Genomic DNA, 18196 nt, shown 5'->3' on the forward strand with positions numbered 1-18196 from the left:
TGCTCAATGCAGGTCATCTAGAGTTAGAGCAGGGGTGCCCAAACCCCGGCCCTGGGGCCACTTGCAGCCCTTAAGGCCTCAATGCAGCCCTCAGGGAGCCCCCAATTGCCAATGAGCCTCTGGCCCTCCGGAGATTTGTTGGAGCCCACACTGGCCCGACGCAACTGCTCTCAGCGTGAGGGCGACTGTTTGACCTCTTGCATGAGCTGTGGGATGAAGGCTCCCTCCACTGCTTGTTGTTTCACGTCTGTGATCACGTCTGTGATGCTTTGTGCAAGGCCTTTTATAGGCCTTGAGCTATTGCAAGACCCTTAAGGGAGGGCACCAGGATGAGGTCTCTTGTTATCTGGTGTGCTCCTTGGGGCATTTGGTGGGCCGCTGTGAGATACAGGAAGCTGGACTAGATGGGCCTATGGCCTGATCCAGTGGGGCTGTTCTTATGTTCATTCATTCATATAAATTCATCTTTAATATGTTCATTTATGTAAATTTATTCAAATGTAAAATGTAAATTAATTCTTCCCCCCCCCCCCCCGCCATCGACACAGAGAGATGATGTGGCCCTCCTGCCAAAAACTTTGGACACCCCTGAGTTAGAGCATCCCCACCAGGTGCTGTACAGCCTCTGCAAGATGTCCATTGAGGGAGAGCTGCCCCCTACCCCTGGGAACATATTCCATTGTCAGTTTACTCTCCTGTTAAGTTTCTCCTTACATTAAACAGAAATCTACCCTCTTTTGACTTCAGCCCGTTAGCTCTCATCCTGCCTGCTGTGGCCACAGAGAACAAGTCTTTGCCATCTTTATGTGTCTAATAAGGCTCAGGGGAATTCTGTAGCATCTGCAAATTTGTACCTATACTTCATATTCCTGACTGTAAAGAGTGATGGGTTTGGAAAACAAGCTACGCTTGAATTTTAGGTCTGTCAATCCTTAACTGCTTTTGGTCAAATTTTAGGTCTATTGTTTGAAGACAGACATCAAGTGAGCCCATGATTGCGTATTTGTATATTTGAGGTTGCAATCCTATGTACACTTTCCTGAGAGTCAGTCTCATTAAACACAATGGGACTTATTTATGAGTAGGTATGTATAGGATTGTGCCGTGAGTTAGTGGGTGGGGAGGGGGGGGAGAGAGAGAGACTAATTTAAGGGCAGACTGTTAATGATTGCTGTTCCCTTGGTTCCCCAGAGCCTTAAAAATCTGCTCTTTGGATACTTAGTACTTGCTAAACCAGGATGGAGTAGTGGTTTGGGAGTTAGACCTGGTTTTAGACTTGCTAAACCAGGATGGTGTAGTGGTTTGGGAGTTAGACCTGGGAGTTAGTCCAGGTTTTAGTCCCCATGCAGCCATGAAGCTTCCTAGATGACCTTGGGCCTGTCTGCCTCACCTACCTCACAGGGTTGTTGTGAGGATAAAAGGAGGAGAGGAACCAGATACACCACATCGAGCTCCTTGGAGGAAGGATGGTATAAAAATGTGAAAAACAAAGTGTTTGATATCCAAGACCTGGGTGCAAAACACTTTTGATTGCAATAAATAAATAAATAAATAAATAAATAAATAAAATCATCCCATGTTTGAAAAAAAAATACAAATTTTGACTCTGAAACTGAAATTTACAAAAATTCAGCTGAGCCCATCCACCACATTGCTTTTATAATTCACAGTATCCTCCAGAACTGTCTTCAGTTCATATGGAGTTAATTTTGCAAACAATCACTGTTTTCAAACAAACAAAACCTGAACTCTTCCACCTCATTAATCTAAAGCCTTCATAGCTGTATCTTTATTTACCTTATGGGTCAGCGGGAGTATTTAATCAAGAAAAGAGGAGACGATAAATAATTTGTGTGCTTTAAAGGTCAAGTTTATATGGTTGCGTAATCGCTTGCAAAATGAATTTTTTATGCACAGGGTAGTAATAACTGATTCACTGGCCAGGACATAATAAACTGCATGCAATTGTGCCACAGGCAAATTAATACTTTGCAGGTTGTATCAAAAACTCAGTCAAGTTAAAAGATTAGGGTCGTCAAGCGGAATTAGGTGGGCCTAGGTGGAATGATAATTAATTAGGGCTCAGCTGAAAGGAGGTGTTTTGAGTCATTCGTTCATTAAACTATCACTATTCTACTTTCCATTCTTTGGGTGTACAAAGCATTCAAAATTTGCAATAATAATATAATAATAATAATATACAGTATTTATATACCGCCTTTCTTGGTCTTTATTCAAGACTTTATTCAAGGCGGTTTACACAGGCAGGCTTATTAAATCCACGCAGGGATTTTTACAAATTGAAAGAAGGTTCTCTCTTTCAAGAACCACCACATTCAAGGTGTTACACTCCGATCTGGTTTAACATTCTGGCCTCCATCCTCCCACGCTCCGAGCAGATGGAACAGCTCAGCTGCAGCTTGCCAGCTGCTTCAAGGTCGCACGGTGCCGGTGGCCTCGAACTGGCAACCTTGTGGATGTTAATCTTCAGGCAAATGGAGGCTCTACCCTCTAGACCAGACCTCCTGCCCTAAATAAAGGAATTTCAATGGGAAAGAACTGAATATGAATCATTGTTTCATGATGTCATCATGTAGACAATGCTGCCATTGGGGGGCAAGCTGGGAAATGGCATCCCATTGGCTGCTTGCATTGGCTGAGGGTGGGACTGGTAGCTGTTCTGTATCTGTGAAGTTTGCTGACCTATCCTGCCCACTCTCAAGATAGTACAAGAGTAGCTGGTTGCCTTTTGGGGGTGGGTAGTAATGTTTTGCTCTTTCCCTGATTGGCCTTGGTGGGAAGTTCGTTCGCCTATCCTGGACTGTCCTTGCGGTGAGGTATTCAACCCAGTGGCAGGTTTAGTGTGGAGCAGGGAGTAGGAGTAGGGGCTTTGATGTGCAGCCTGGTGTACAGCCTAAGTAAGCAAAAGTCTGAAGGGGACCCAGAATCAGTTTCAAGAGGCTTCTGGACTCGCTGCCCAAGGAGGAAACACCAGTAATATGCTGGTTTGCCCAACTTCTCACACTTAAAGAGAGGAGGAGTATAGAGGTCTGACTGTGGGGTAATATATGATTGATTAGTGTCAATAAAAGTGGCCTGGTATCATTCCAAATAACCTGGTCTCATGTCATTTGTGGGAGGGGAACTGCTGGGGAAAATGTGGTGGACTACATGGCGTAGTTGTGGCATCCTGAGGCTATCACAATGATCATGTGATCCCTGATTGGCTAGAATCAGATTCTATGCAAAAGCAGCCATTGAGGCAGTACTCTCTCTTAAACAGCAGTAAAGATGTGAGCAAAGGATGGAGTAGGAGAGATTTTAGACCCACCTACCATGCAGTAAAATGTTTGCATGCAATTTGTGAACATTCAGTGTATTCCGAAGAGCCAACAGGAACTTTTTCACAGGACCAAATACACTTTAGCAAATGACTTTCTAGAAGACTTACAAAGTCTAGAAGTCTTATGGACTAGCAAAATGCCTTTCATTATGCCAGGGAGGGCTAGTAGTCTTGCAAGTGGATTCCTCCTTTCCATTTACATTTCTGAACTGGGAGTTGAGGCAACTGCAGTTTCTTCTGCTGCGTCTCACCCTTTTACCTGCTTTTCACCACTTTCCTATATGACCTGCTTGCTAAAGAGGGCAGATGAGTGCTTCTTGGGGGAGGGAAGAACTTGGCGGGGCGAAATGTAGCTACTCACATGTCCCTGATAAATGGCAACTTTAAAAGTTTAGCGGAGAGGAATTGATACGTTGCAGTTCAGAAGAGAGTGGGCAGAGGGAGGGCAAATATATTCAAGGCTGCAATCTCACACACACTTACCTTTGGTGACCCCCATTGAATGCAATGGGACCTACTGCTGAGTAGGCACATGCAGGATTGCACTTTAAGAGCCCTGGGCACAGTTGATCTCTCTGCAGGTTGCCCAGCTCCAAAGGGAAGGCAGGTTTTGCCCCCACTTAAGCCAATTCCTTCCCAAAGCCCCAGACAGGCATTCTATTCTATTCGATCAGTAGAGATATTATCCTGAAGTTGAAGCAGAGCTATTCATTCCTCATTAAAATGCAGTCATTGGGAATAACACTGCGACTGCTGCGCAACCGTAAGGAAATGAGCTTGAACTCTTTGCTGACGCACCATGCACAGCAAGCACAAAAGCAACCCAATGAGCAGTAAAAAGGAATCAATTGGACTTTCGTGAAAGTAATTGGGACTTTGAGGAAAACCAAATTCATAAATAATGCTCCTTCCATTTCTCCTTCCGTGGTAACTTCGAGCTCTGGGCAGGTTGTAAGTAAACAAGCATTTGCTCTAAAAGGCACGTGACTCGCACGCTAAACACTGATGCATGGTTGAAACATAAGCAGAGGCATCACAGCTGTTTTGGTGGGATTTTATTAATGCTGTAGAGTCGGAATGCTTTCGCTGTCCACTGAGAAACACTGAAGCTATCACACTGTCGCTGATTGATAGCTGTGAGAGGGAGAATGTTGCTGTAAGGCTCATTTAACTAGTCCTTGTCTGCTAATGAGAAGAATGCTTCAAACATTCTGGTTTATTCTAAGTATCTGAAGTTCCCACAACACCGAGGAAAGGGGTGTCTAATGCCTCTGCCTGCACTGCACCATAACAAGCTTCTTATAGCCAAAACAAATATTCACAAGTGCTCAAGGTTTGCAAAAGCCACATCTCCAGGTGAGCCATTCATTTTTAAATGTGACATTTCTAATTTGAAAATCCAATGTGCGTTCTGAACATATGCTCCGTTTCTGGCTTTGAAACGTGCTTTCGATTCATTGGCCACTCCTGGTTATTTTTATGTGGCAGGCGTACTGGATGAACTCGCAATGGCTTTCAAAAGACAAAGGCCACTGCAGGCGATCAAGCAGATGCAGCTGAATATTAGCTGACATCAAATACAATCCAAAACAAAGGGTCTAATCCTAACAGGCTGCTCCACCATCGGGACTCACATTCCAGCTGCTCAGCAGCTTTCCAGCATCGGAAAGTGCAACATCATGTCGCGCACACCTAGGCTGCCACTGGAAATGACAAGTAGCAGCAGCCACAAGTCTCCCAAGATATCCCAATGCTGCTAAGTTGGAACAGGGTGAGTGGAATGTGGGTGGAATGGGGCCAGGGTTAAGAACGGGACAGGGAATGGGGCAGAGAGGGGGTGTATCGAAGGCAGGAAAGGGGCAGTTATTGGCAGCAGTGGCTCTGCCAATATCCCCCTTCCCAGACTTGATCCCCTTCCCTGAGTCCACTCAGAGTTTCACCAACCAAAGAGCTGGCACAGGTCCAAGTAGACCTATTGGGGAAGTGGAGGCTTACCCCCAAGGTTCCCTTACCTTGAGAAGTTCCCCAGAACTGCCCCCCCACATGATACATCGCAAGCTCCATTGGTATGGTTGCATTGGCAGGGGGGATTTTTGGCCCCAATCCTGAACTGTGCATGCCGGCTCACCACCGGTGCGCAGTATTGCAAACATGCCATAAGGCACGTTTGCAGAGGTTAGCATGGGGGGAAGCAGGGAGGGGGTGTGGGGGGAGCATGGGGGAGGCAAGGAGGCATTCTATGGCAGGCAGAGGAAAGGCGTGGCATGGCGGGGGAGGCGTGGCAGGGGAGGGAGCATGACAGGAGGGGAGTGGGGCCACTGGATCTGGAGCTCCATGTCAGGCTACGCAGCCCAACAAGGGACTCCTTGATTCTGCAGTGGCTAAAGAGCCACTGAGGAATCGAGTAACCCCATTGCGTGGCTACTTCCCTTACTTGGGGGAAGGGGACAAATGTCCTCTTCCCCCGAGGAGCCACCGATGGCTGCCCGGTTGTGCTCAGCCATTTTTGGTGCTGTGGTAGCCCCACGCGCTGGGTACCTCAGGATTGGGCCCTTTGTTAGGACTGAGCTGAAAATGTTGACATCAAATAAAATGGTTGGCAACCTTCAGTCTCGAAAGACTATAGTATAAGCCTACAGCACCCGGTATTCCCAAGCGGTCTCCCATCCAAGTACTAACCAGGCCTGACCCTGCTTAGCTTCCGAGATCAGACGAGATCAGGCATGTGCAGGGTAATCACCCAAAACAAAGACCATCACTTATCAATAATTATCTATCAACATTTGTCAATTCTTCATGAAACTGGTTTCAAAAATAAATAATTTGGAAATTATGAAAGTGGTTTGGGAACAGTTGCAGTAGCAAAACACCTGAAGGACTGCCTTTTGCAAAAGTTGGCAATGAAGTGTGCACAGTTTAAATGCACTGGCATGACCTGAGAGGGATCAACACCAAGCAGGAGGAAATCAACTCATTAAGATGAATAATGCAGCTTTCTGACCTTTCTCAACCATGTTGTTTTTTATTTCGGGAATTGCCCATCCATGTGGCTGAACGTTTGTCCAAGGTTGAGCTTCAGTAAATTATCAGTAATTAAAATTGCTGCAGTGGAACCCAGGAGCTGAAGGTTGGAGAGTCTGACACACCGGATCCTGGCAGAACAGAACTCATCAGATCTTTTATTAAACACCTGCTTCTGGGAGTTGTACAATTTTACCTACATTAGCTGGCAAGATGTTCTGAACAGCAGGAGAACTGCGGATCTGATTCAACAGTAAATTATGGTCAATTAACCAACAGCTATTTATACTGCATAAGTTGTGTCTAATGACAGCGGAAAGGAAAGCAGAGATTGTTTTCTGATTTTGGCTTCTACCGTTTTTGGAGCAATCTCTATATCAAACCAAACTGTACCTTGCAAATCTTGCATACTCTACTTTGCTTAGTGGCTATTCCGAATTCGAATTCCGAAAACCTTTACTGGCATACATAATAAATAAATAAATACACGGTCGCAATAAGCCCACTGACAAGACACAAGAAACAGACCACAAATAAAGTACGCACTCAACGTACCAATCAGGGCTACCTTAAACTGTTAAAGATAAAAACTTTTGCAAGAAACTTGGCAACAAGCAATGTCGTTTCTTGCAAAAAGTCGTGTAGAAGAAATGCTGCTAGAAAATGGGAGGGGCCAGAGTAGCCAGAAAAAACAGGGTCTAGAATAGAGCGGCGGAGCTTGCGAAACGCGGGACAGACGCAGAGATAATGAATAACAGAATCAGGCTCAATGCCACAACAGTTACAGCACCTTTGATTAAAGGGTATCCACGAGTAGCGACCGCTCAACACTGCAGAAGGGAAGATATTCAGCTGGGCTAACATAAAAGCCCTCCTCTCGAGGGGATCTGTAAGAGAATAAAAATAAGAATACCGACTGGCAAAGGAAGGAAAAATACCATAATACATAGGGGAACAAACCTGATTCAGATCAGATGATAACCATAAAAATTCAGACTCACCAAGTCTTTCATAAATAAGAGATAACGCTTGGTTAAAATCACTGTTGAGAAGCGAGTCTAGAGAAATACCAATAGATGCTAGTTTAGACATGCGAAACAAAGACCAAGAAGATTGGAAAGGGTCTTTAAGAAAATGGGCAAGAAGAGACTCAGGATCAGACTTAAAAAAGAGCCATAACCAAAATTTAAAAGTAAATTTCCAGGCCAAAATTGAAGGGGGGTGTACACCCAACTCAAAAGACAAGGTAGAAAGTTTAATATAGTTAGGGACCCCAAGAATCCGTCTGTAAAAGCAGGCAGCCAATTGATCAACTTTGTTGGACATGGCATGAATCCAAATAGGAACCCCGTAAAGCAGGCGACTAACCAATATTGTATTAAAGATATGGAGCGCAGCCGGGACAAACTGGTTCCCGGCTGAATGGTGAAATTTGGCTATCGCCCCGATTAGATGTGAAGAAGAGGCTGTCACGGAGTTTCTATGGAAGGACTAATTGAGTTTGTAATGTAGGTGGATGCCAAGATATTTAAATGATTTAACTTGATCAGTAGGTGGGTATTCCACTAAGGAGTGTGTGTGTGTGTGTGTGTGTGTGTGTGTGAGAGAGAGAGAGAGAGAAAGAGAGAGAGAGAGAGAGAGTATGTGTATCTGATTTCTCCATGACCTTTAATTAAGCAACATGTCCCTGTACCTCCTTTTCTTGTTGTTAGAGTTTTAGATGATGGTAATTGCCTAATATATCAAAGGTGCAAAGATAATTCATGGTTGTAGCAAGTCCTGAAGTTTATTTCCTTGGGCCAGAATAGTAGATATTGCAGAAAATCCACCTGCCTGTTTGAATTTCATGCTGGTTCCATTTTCGTTCCCTACATTCCTATATTTACAATTATTCTCCTCAATGGCAAATCCTGATCATTTCAACAATACAGTCTTATGCGCACTCTATTTGTGTGAATTTGATCACAGCTGCTTGGCAAACAAAACCAAAGAGAAAAGCAACAGTTTAACTAGTGCAAGTTATTCTGCTCACCATTTCACTTACTAAGGGTGCAATCCTATTTTGTGCTGGAACAGGCAAGCCAAGAGGCATGAACTGTATCCAACACAGGATAGGTGCCCAAAGTGGGTCAGCCAGAGGTAAGGGGAAACTTTTCCCCTTATCTCCTGGTAAGCCACTCTGGCCCCAATGGGTCTCCTTGGACTTGCGCCACCTCCTGAGGTGGCACAAGTCTGAGGAGAATGGAGTGGCTTGAAGCCGCTCTGAGCTCTCCAGGAACAGGGGTTGGGATCCAGCATAACTGCCAGGTCCCAGCCCTACCTCCTGCTCCCCACCCGCCCGCCCACCACTTGCCCTCCCCCCACTCTGGAATGCCTCCCTCCCACCTCCTCCCTGCCCACCCCAGAGCCTTGTGTCAGTCTCACCCTGCAAGGCGCTACATAGGCAGGATTCAACCTCCACGTACCAACACGGCTCTGTGCGCTGCCACGACTTGCTCATGAGGAGGTGCAAACATGCTTTACTGGACGTTTGCGACAATCTGAGGCTGGCACAAGGGACTTGTGCAAGGGACGTGCAATTAGGATTGCATTGTAAATATGTGAGCCTAAGATCAGAGAACAAAGCTTCTGATCCCTCAGATGGTCTCAATTCCTGCCTGCCTCTCGTTTAAAAAGAGTCACTATGTATGTTTTGGATATAAGGGATTTTCAATGTAATTTGGAGTAACATGTAACTTTACATGTAGATGGTGGAACACAACCCTCGCATAAAGAGGAATGCCCTAATTCTGGTCCCCTTGGTGGGTCATAACCCATCAGTTTGGGAGCCACTGTTCTAGAGGCTTAAGGGTATAAGGAAGCAGGGGTGGTTACAGAGATCGGCAGTTTTGATGCTCACCAATCACTCATAAAGCCTTTAAGATTTGAGCCTATTTGCTTGGAACATGTGGAAATTGTCTAGCATTTTTGGGGGGGATGAGCAGAGGGCTACTTATGCATCCCTGATCACAGTTACACTGCATCATGATTTCATAGTCTATAGTTAGTAGCTTCTATGCATTTTTTTTCTTCAAATTCAAAGTTTCATGAGATCATGGAGGCAGTCCTATGTTGGTAATCATATTGCAACAAATTCCATGATGCTAGGGGATCAATGCAAAATAAATACGAATAAGAAAACACTAAACATTTATACAAGTCTGTACAGTGGGTCCACTGCAGTGATTTTAGTGACAACTAAAACCCTGGCTGATCAGGGATGTGGCTCACATGAAATAATGCTATGTAAGCATGCCAACCAATGAATATGTGGGCCCCTTTTCTTACTATGAACATTCAGCTGCTAGAGACCATAATCAGTATACATATTGATGTTGGGGGTGGTCAGTGGCTGGCTAGTCCAGTCCTGCTTTTGCCTCATTCATTGGTTTCTCATAACAAAATATATGAGGGACAACATCTGAGCAGGTCTACCTTCAGTGAGCTTAAGCTGAGTGTTCAAGTACGAACATGTGTTTAGCATTAACAACCAAATGTTGCTTGAAGGCTGCATAAAAAAAATCACAGTTGCTCTCCCTCTCTGTAACATCTAGTCCAACTTATCCACATCCTAAATCATGATATTGTGCATTATCCTGACTCCACTCTTCATCACTGCTTGCCATTGGTGGGTGTGCAGGAATGTACAGTGCAATGACGTCAGGACATGAGCTAATCCTTTAATGTAGGGATGCTGTGATAGTCCTAAACAAAAGGCTAAATTTTGGCACAGTGAAGCCTGCTGTAAGCATTATTACATACAACAAATGCCTTTAGCGTGTATAGTTTTAGGTCTACTTAGCTGATGAGAAGAGGACAGTGTGAACAATGCCGGATAATTGGAGTAAATATTGTTTCATGGGAAACGTTTCCAGACAGGAGGCAAACATAAAGCCCTTTCTTTGCATTTACTTCTGTGGAGGAAGCAGCTCATATTATGTCGAGTCAGGTTGCTAATCGGCCTTGAGGAATTCAATAGATTTCAAAGCTGCTTTGAAATCTGTATTGGGGGTGATAAACTCTCTAATCAGGAAAACTTGTGGAGAAAGATTGTGTTGATGATACAAACTACATAGAACACTGGCAAGCATCCCATTTAAGTATGTTCTATTTTAAAAAAAAATGTTTACCTGGCAGGGAAGGGGGTGTATTTGCTTTCCTGTACAGAGGTAGTTGGGACCTTGTTCTCACTGCATTATAGAGGCCTACAAGGGCTGGCATTGTATTCTTTGAACATTTGGCATACTCCTGCCCTTCCCATGCCCAATGTGAATATGGAGAGTAGGCAGTGAGTGAGCAGGAAGGAGACAATGGGAGAGGTCTATTTGTGTCCACCTGGTCTCTTCCTGCATTTTCAGCTCAGAGAAGATTGCCTCCAACAAATAATGGCCACCATCACGGCTAGCCCAATCCTGAGCTGCCTGGCGCGTGGGGCTGCTGCAGCTCCAAAATTGCTGCAGTGATATCCAGCTCGCAATCAGGTAGTTACCAGCAGCTCCTCAGGAGAAGGGGACTTTCATTCCCTACCCCCAGGAAAGGGAAGCAGCCCTGCAATGGGGCTACTCAATTCTATGGCAGCTCTGGAGCTACCGCAGAATCTGAGAGTTCTGTGTTGGACTGCATGGTCCATCATAGGGCTCAGGATCCGCTCTCCTCCCACCCCACTCCCTCCCCCAACACACCACTTTTCTGCCCTCCACCCACATCCACTCGCCTCTCCGCCACCAGGCAGTCCGGGCAACTGCTGGGCAGTAGAACGGGCTTACTCTGGGCTAGCTCCAGCACTGGGTCTGCAGTAAGGGCTCTCAAACATGCCTTATGGCATGTTTGTGACAGTGCGCACCGGCAGTGAGCCAGTTTGCATTGTTCAGGAACAATGGAAAACAAGGGAAATGGACTGGGGAGGAGGGAACTGTAGCCAGCCCAGTCAACACATCTCTGCATCCTTCCCCATTTGCAACCCATCTGCTTCCTAGCCCTCACTGTTCTCCAAGCCCCACTTCAAGAAATCCAAGTCCCAGTGGGTGTAGCCTGCACATGCCATCGTTAGGCATTGTATTGCTAATAGCTAAAGATGTGCCAAAGATGGCCACAAGTTGCTTACTTAAATTAACATCAAGAACTTTTGATGGCTGGTGGTTCATAGCTTGCTGCCAGGTGCAATACGCACACACACAGCTTAGGGAAGGTGGGACTGAAGAGAAGCAATTTGGCAGCTAAAGTGTCACCAGAGACTTGAGTTTTGCAGTTCACTAGGAAGAAACAGCTTCTTAGGAGAGAAATTCATGCTGTTTACTTTTAGAGGACTTGATGCAGCTTTGTCTGTGTGGGTGCCTACCTGCTCTTGGTGGTTCAATCTCTATTTTTAGAAATTGGTAATTGTTTAACAAGAGGGCTGTAAATTGCTGGTAGTCTCTTCTCCCAAGGAAAATGATGCCGTAACGCTATGATTAGAGCCTCCTACAACTTGGAGAAGTGTTTGAGTTGCCAAATCAAAGGATTCCCTGTTTATAAAGTGGGTATTCCATATGCAGACCCACTGCAAGAGCTTTCAAGTATATCCCCTCCACAATGAATTTCTTCCCTCCTGCCACCAGGATCCATTTGGCTGCAAGTGGGTCTACCCCTTTGCAGTTTAAATAATCATGCACATATTCTCCAAGACAACTGCCCTACGCAGAATCCTTTAAACAGCACAGAGGGGTGCTTTTTCCTGGTTTAAAGGACCATGGAGTAAATGGGGTGGGTGTCTATCCAAATATATATCATAGCTCTGGTGCAGTCTGTTTACACTGTTAATAGAATATGCACTCAGAGATGCATCTAAGTGCCCAACCCCATCCACATCAGAATATGCACTTGGAGACATGTAAAAATGTGTGTTCTGTTGGTAGTCATGCCAAGTGGATAAACAACCTCTGTGTTTGGATTCACATTTGTATTTAAATCTGATTTTGGCTCATGTTCTTGATTCAAAGTGGCACACACAAGGAAGACTACTTACTTAACAGGAAGATCTAATGAAGACCAGGAAGGTCTAACTTTCACCATCTAACTGTGATGGAAGGACAGACAGTAAAATGGCCAAGTGACAATCTAGAGGCAGGAAGTTCCTCAATTTGGTGCCACAATTGAGAAAAAAAAAAAATCCTGACCTGTGTCACCAACAAGGCCTCCAAATGCACTGAAACAGACATAGTGGGGTCTGGAGAGGTAAAATGCGTGATAAGGGTGCAGTGCTAATCTGCCCTGGACAGGCAAACCAGGAGGTTTGCACTCTATCCAGTGTAGAATAGGGGACAAGCCAGGGGACTCAGCCAGGGAAGGGGAAACTTTTCCCCTTACCCCTAGGAAAGGCGCCCTTTCCCCTATGGGTCTCCTCGACTTGAGCCACCTCCTGAGGTGGCGCAAGTTCAAGGAGAGCAGAGCAGCTTGAAGCCTCTCCATTCTCCCAGGGAAAGGGGCTTGGGATCTGGCATAACAGTCGGCCAACACAACCCATGTGGAGGAAGCCAGCGCGGAGGCACGCAGAGGCCTCCGCAGGCTGGTGCTTCTTGGAGCTTTGGCCCTGCTTCCTCCTAAGGAGGCTCAAACATGCCAAGAATTGCACCCAAGGTATAGTAAAGTAGAGGTAAAGTAAAACCTGCCTTTCTTTTTCATTGTAGGTAGTATGTAAAACAATATAGTTGGAATAAAGTACACATTTTTAATGGGGTTATGCTTGTGGCTCTAGTAAGAGACAATAATATGCCCATTTGACAGGACATTTAAGGAACTCAGTGCCCAGTCCTATGCTGCTGCATCACCGGTGGCCCACATGCTGCCCTGTCAACAGCCATCGCAAGTGTGCCATAAGGCATGTTGTGGTGGCCAGAAGTGCTCTGGCAGGGAGGCCAGTGACAGACAGCACTGAGTCTCTGCATTGGTCAGTGGTCCAAGAGGAGCCAGTGGCAGTAAGTATTCCACTGAGCAGCAGGAAGGCATTTCTGGCCAGTGGGAGGGTGAAGAGGGGGCAAAACTGAGTAGAGGGGAGGGCAGCCCAGAGGGAGGTTCAGGCCCAGGAGGGGGGCAATGATGGCAGCAGAAGCTGCCGCTGAATCCTAACCCACACCTGAAAGCCCTACACAGGCTACTTGTTTCTATGCCAGCAAGTGAGCTGGTACAGATCCAAGTAGCCCCATATGGGCTGCCAAGGCTCTGCATGGGGTAAGGGAATCAGGAGTTCTCTGGCTGGCTTGTGGCCCTGCAGGATACAGCGGCAGCCTTTTTGGTGCACCAAGGTTGAAATCACCTGGCAGAGGAAAGCCCTGTCTCTTTTTGTTCCGCAAGTAAGAAACCTGAGGATAGAGTGGGGGCCTACAGTGGTGCTGCGGGTGGCCAGCAGAGGGTTGGGCTGCATGGTGCTGACTGAGCAATCCGAGGCCTCTCCTGTTCATTGCTTTGTTGGGATTTGAGTGCAGCTCCAGGTACAACACTGCATCCCTTCCACGGCAACGCCTCACATTTCCTGCCATGTTTTGTCTGAAGTTGTTTTCCCATTTTGGACCCGGCAGCCCCCTACACTTCTTTTAAGAAATATAAATTATCTGAGCAACTCAAATCATCATCTGTTTTCCTACTCTGCCAATCTCATCTTTCAAAGGGCCATTTGTAACGCGGATGGTCATGCACAACCAGATTAAAAGCAACTGTGCTCTACGTTCCGGTCGCCCCCTGTTCCAGCGGCTGAGCATTAATCTAGATTGTCATCCCGATTTGAAAAATTCTAGAATGGCCATATAGTGCTTGTCAGGCACTTCAGCTGCAAGCATGTCGGTGCTTTTACTGCTTGGTTGCTTCTACAGAAGCAGAACTGCAATGTGGCAGAAATCCGAGCTGGAAAAGGACCAGCACTACACTTTATTATTATTAACAGTATTTATATACCGCTTTTCAACTAAAAGTTCACAACTGTTTATACTGACAGAGGGATGCACCTTCTGGGTAAACATCTGCAATCCCAAAGCATATTCCCCTTTTTTGCATTCTTCAGCACTGCTTGCAATAAAATACTCACCTCCTGGTTAACATATTGTCATCTCCCCATCCTCCTCTCAAGGCAGCACTTCAGGGGGTTCCAGGGCAGAGAATACACACAAGGAATGGACTGGGCCTATGTGGGGTTAACTAATGGTTTATTACTTGTGGAACAAAAAGAGGCAGGGCCTCCCTCTGCCAGGTGACTTCATCCTTGATGAGTCTCCTCAGTTAGTCAGGGGGATAGTCCTGGAAGGGGACAGCGATGGTAGTGCCCAAGCTGCTTGCTGCCAGATGGTTTTCACTAGAGCAAAAATTGGATGAGGTTGCCATTGGCACCATCTCCTCGCCTGCCCCTGGGGTGCAGGGGTTCTGCTGCCTGGCATGTTCCATGCCCCTAAGCTTACTGGTCTTGGGGCCAAATCCTATTCAATTTTCCAGTGTTAGTGCAGCTGTGCCAAATGGGGCATGCACTGCATCCTGTGGTGGGGAGGCAGTCACAGAAGCCTCCTCAAGGCATGGAAACATTTGTTCCCTTACCTCATGGCTGCATTGCAGCTGCACCGGTGCTGGAAAGTTAGACAGGATTGGGCCCTTTGCTCCAGTTTGCTCCTTCTCTTGGTTTTTAAGCCTCTCATTGGCCACTCTTGCTCAGTTTTATCTGCTTCCCCCTTATGGGTCTGCCACTGGTCTGATCCTCCTCAAGCTTCCACCACCACTCTGTCTTCTTCTCCCTTCCTGTGTCTCTCACTCATGCTTTGCTCCCTCACTTGTCCTCTTGTTTCTTCCTTGATTATCTTTTTTGCCCTCCTCTCTTTCCCTTGTACCTCCATCCTCTTCTCCACCCATCCCTCCCCTACTCTGCTGCTTCATGTGGCCTTCAACCAGGTCTCTCACCCACCTGCTGATTAAAATCAGCTGTGATCAGCATCAGCTGAGATGCTGATCAGCCAAAATGGGTGCTGCTCGATGACATCACTGCCTCCCAGGTGATCCATGGTTTCTCTGGGTCATCGCAGTCGGGCAGAGACATTCACCCGCCATCCTTCCAGTTCTGTTCTTGGTTCCTTAATTATGTGACAGTCAGTGTTCCTCCATTGGGGTGAGAAGCAGGGCAGGTTGGGAAGGAAAAGTGTTTTTCATTAAAAAAAAATAAGCTAAATGAAAAGTTTTGCTCTAGCAATAGCATCTTTGGTAAATTATCGGAGGTGTTTGCTTTAGCTACTGTTTTGCCAGCAGAAGATAAATCAATCCAGCTTAGCTTCCTTCCTCTTTAGAATCTGAAATACCTGTCAGCATTGGAATGTTCTTATGATGATGTTGCAGATATGATCTGTGGGCCAAAGTCAATGGCAATTTAAATGACAGTGTAAAATGAGCTTCACAGTACGGGATAGTAGCAAGGTACTGTAAACTGTCTCATCTTGACTTAGAAATTGCTACCCAAGCTAGTGAGGGTTGCCTTTCATTCTGCAGGAGACCTGCCTCCCTCATTAAGCCCCCTTTGGCTTCCAGCTTATGGGAGAATTTTGCCTAATGCCTATAGGTCAGTGATTTTCAACCTTTTTTATCTCATGGCACATTGACAAGGCGCTAAAATTGTCAAGGCACACCATCTGTTGACATCTTGACAATTGGCAAGGCACACCGTACTGCTGGTGGGGGGGGGCTCACATCCTCAATGGCCCTACTAATAAAGGACCCTCCCCAAAAACACCTGTGGCACACCAATTGCTACTATAGGCCATCTTGTGCAGATCTGGAAAATACTTACTCTATCCAACCAATCCCACATGTTTAATGATTTAAGAGGCCACAGTGTGTGTGTACCTCTTGACCATTTTCCCTGAAAACTGAGGGAGGCACTTTGCCCAAATCGCTTCCCTCCCTTTCCTTAGAAGCCAACAATGGCCCCCTTTGGTGGTGTTTTGTTGTCGTTGATTTTGTTATCTAATAAAAATGTCTTTGATTGGAGAGATGTGTAATTAGTTTCACCCCATTGTAGTTTGTTTTTTTCTCTGCTCTCATTAATGGTCTCTTCTATTGGTTTTTAGTTTGGTTAATTGGAATTTGGTTTTACTTGTATATTTTTTGTGCTTTATTGTATATATGTGTGTGTGTGTGTGTGTGTGTGTGTGTGTGTATGCAACCCCCTCACCCCCATTAGTTGGCAACCTTCAGTCTCGAAAGACTATGGTATCGTGCTCTGAATGGTGGTTCTGGAACAGCGTCTAGTGTGGCTGAAAAGGCCAATTCAGGAGTGACAATCCCTTCCACACTGGGAGCAAGTGCAGTCTGACCCTGGTCTGTTTCCCTGGCTATGGGCCTTCCTTCTTTGCCTCAGTCTGTTGGCCAAATGTCTCTTCAAACTGGGAAAGGCCATGCTGCACAGCCTGCCTCCAAGCGGGCCACTCAGAGGCCAGGGTTTCCCACCTGTTGAGGTCCACTCCTAAGGCCTTCAGATCCCTCTTGCAGATGTCCTTGTATCGCAGCTGTGGTCTACCTGTAGGGCGCTTTCCTTGCACGAGTTCTCCATAGAGGAGATCCTTTGGGATCCGCCCATCATCCATTCTCACGACATGACCGAGCCAACGCAGGCATCTCTGTTTCAGCAGTGCATACATGCTAGGGATTCCAGCTCGTTCCAGGACTGTGTTGTTTGGAACTTTGTCCTGCCAGGTGATGCCGAGGATGCGTCGGAGGCAGCACATGTGGAAAACGTTCGGTTTCCTCTCCTTTTTCCCCACCCCACCCCAGATATATTGGCAAACTTACTACAAACTTTTTTACTGTCTTTTGGCATTTTTGGGGTGATTTGTCTCAAGCAACAACCTCCAGATTTGCCTAAAATTTTGTTTTGGGTAGATCTTTGTGACATTTTAATATGCAAATTTTCCTCTAGGGAAATTTCACAACTCCTTTAGCTTGTCTCCAAATTCCTCACACATTCACAAAGCAGAAACCTCCAAATTTATCTCAAGTTTCACATAAGGCAAACTTTGAAGTTACTATTACCAACATTTTCCTTCGATACCTAACTCACAAGGTAGGGAGTTCCATAATATGGGGGCTACCACTGAGAAAGTCTTCCTCTGAGTTCCTGTCCAACAAACCTCTGATGACGACAGAAACTGCAAGCATGTCTCTCTAAAAGATTCAGGTGGACAGATTTATGTGGAGATTTATGCAGTTCTTCCAACATGAGCTTTGGCCTGATTCTTCAAGGGGAGCGCAACCCCATCAAGAACAAGCTGATGCAGTGTGTGGCATCTTAAGAACCCCGTTTTGTTTGCAATGAATTTCAGCTTGTTTGCAGGAACTGATAAATCTTTATTTTTTTTAAGTTTATCTGCCCAAAATGTGAGCTAGAAGCCTGCTTTTCAAAACAATTAGCAGCTGAGTGACAACAAGCAAGCTGACAACAATTAGTCTGTGAGTGGCCACATTCCAAGTTCTGTATCACAATTACAGCCAAAGATTTTGTCTTCTCTTGTCACCCTAACATCTTCCCTAGGATGGCATTATTTTGTGCTATAACAAAAAAAAAAAAAAAAAACCTTCAGTCATATTGCCAGGTTCATTCTGAAACTTTCCTATAGCAGCATGAAAAATTCTGTACGAATGCAAGGAAGAGAAATAATTTATATACATACAGTACAAAAAATGCAGAGCTTATGTAAGAGTGGCTTCCTCCCCCTTAATCAGGACATGGAAATTCTGCAAGATTTTAAACTATTGAACTTTCCAGTAGCCACAGAGACTCCCAGTTTAAAACAC

General features: G+C 45.7%; 1 protein-coding gene and 1 pseudogene across 1 annotated transcript in view; one reads left to right on the forward strand and one right to left on the reverse strand.

Moving 5' to 3' along the window:
- Nucleotides 1-18196, forward strand: part of CNTNAP2 (contactin associated protein 2) — a 1320279-nt gene that overhangs the window by 162391 nt on the left and 1139692 nt on the right. The window lies entirely within an intron of this gene.
- LOC136654682 (5S ribosomal RNA) lies at nt 5974-6090 on the reverse strand (annotated as a pseudogene).

This window comes from Tiliqua scincoides, chromosome 5 (genome assembly GCF_035046505.1).
Source record: "Tiliqua scincoides isolate rTilSci1 chromosome 5, rTilSci1.hap2, whole genome shotgun sequence".
Classification (NCBI taxonomy): Eukaryota; Metazoa; Chordata; class Lepidosauria; order Squamata; family Scincidae; genus Tiliqua; species Tiliqua scincoides.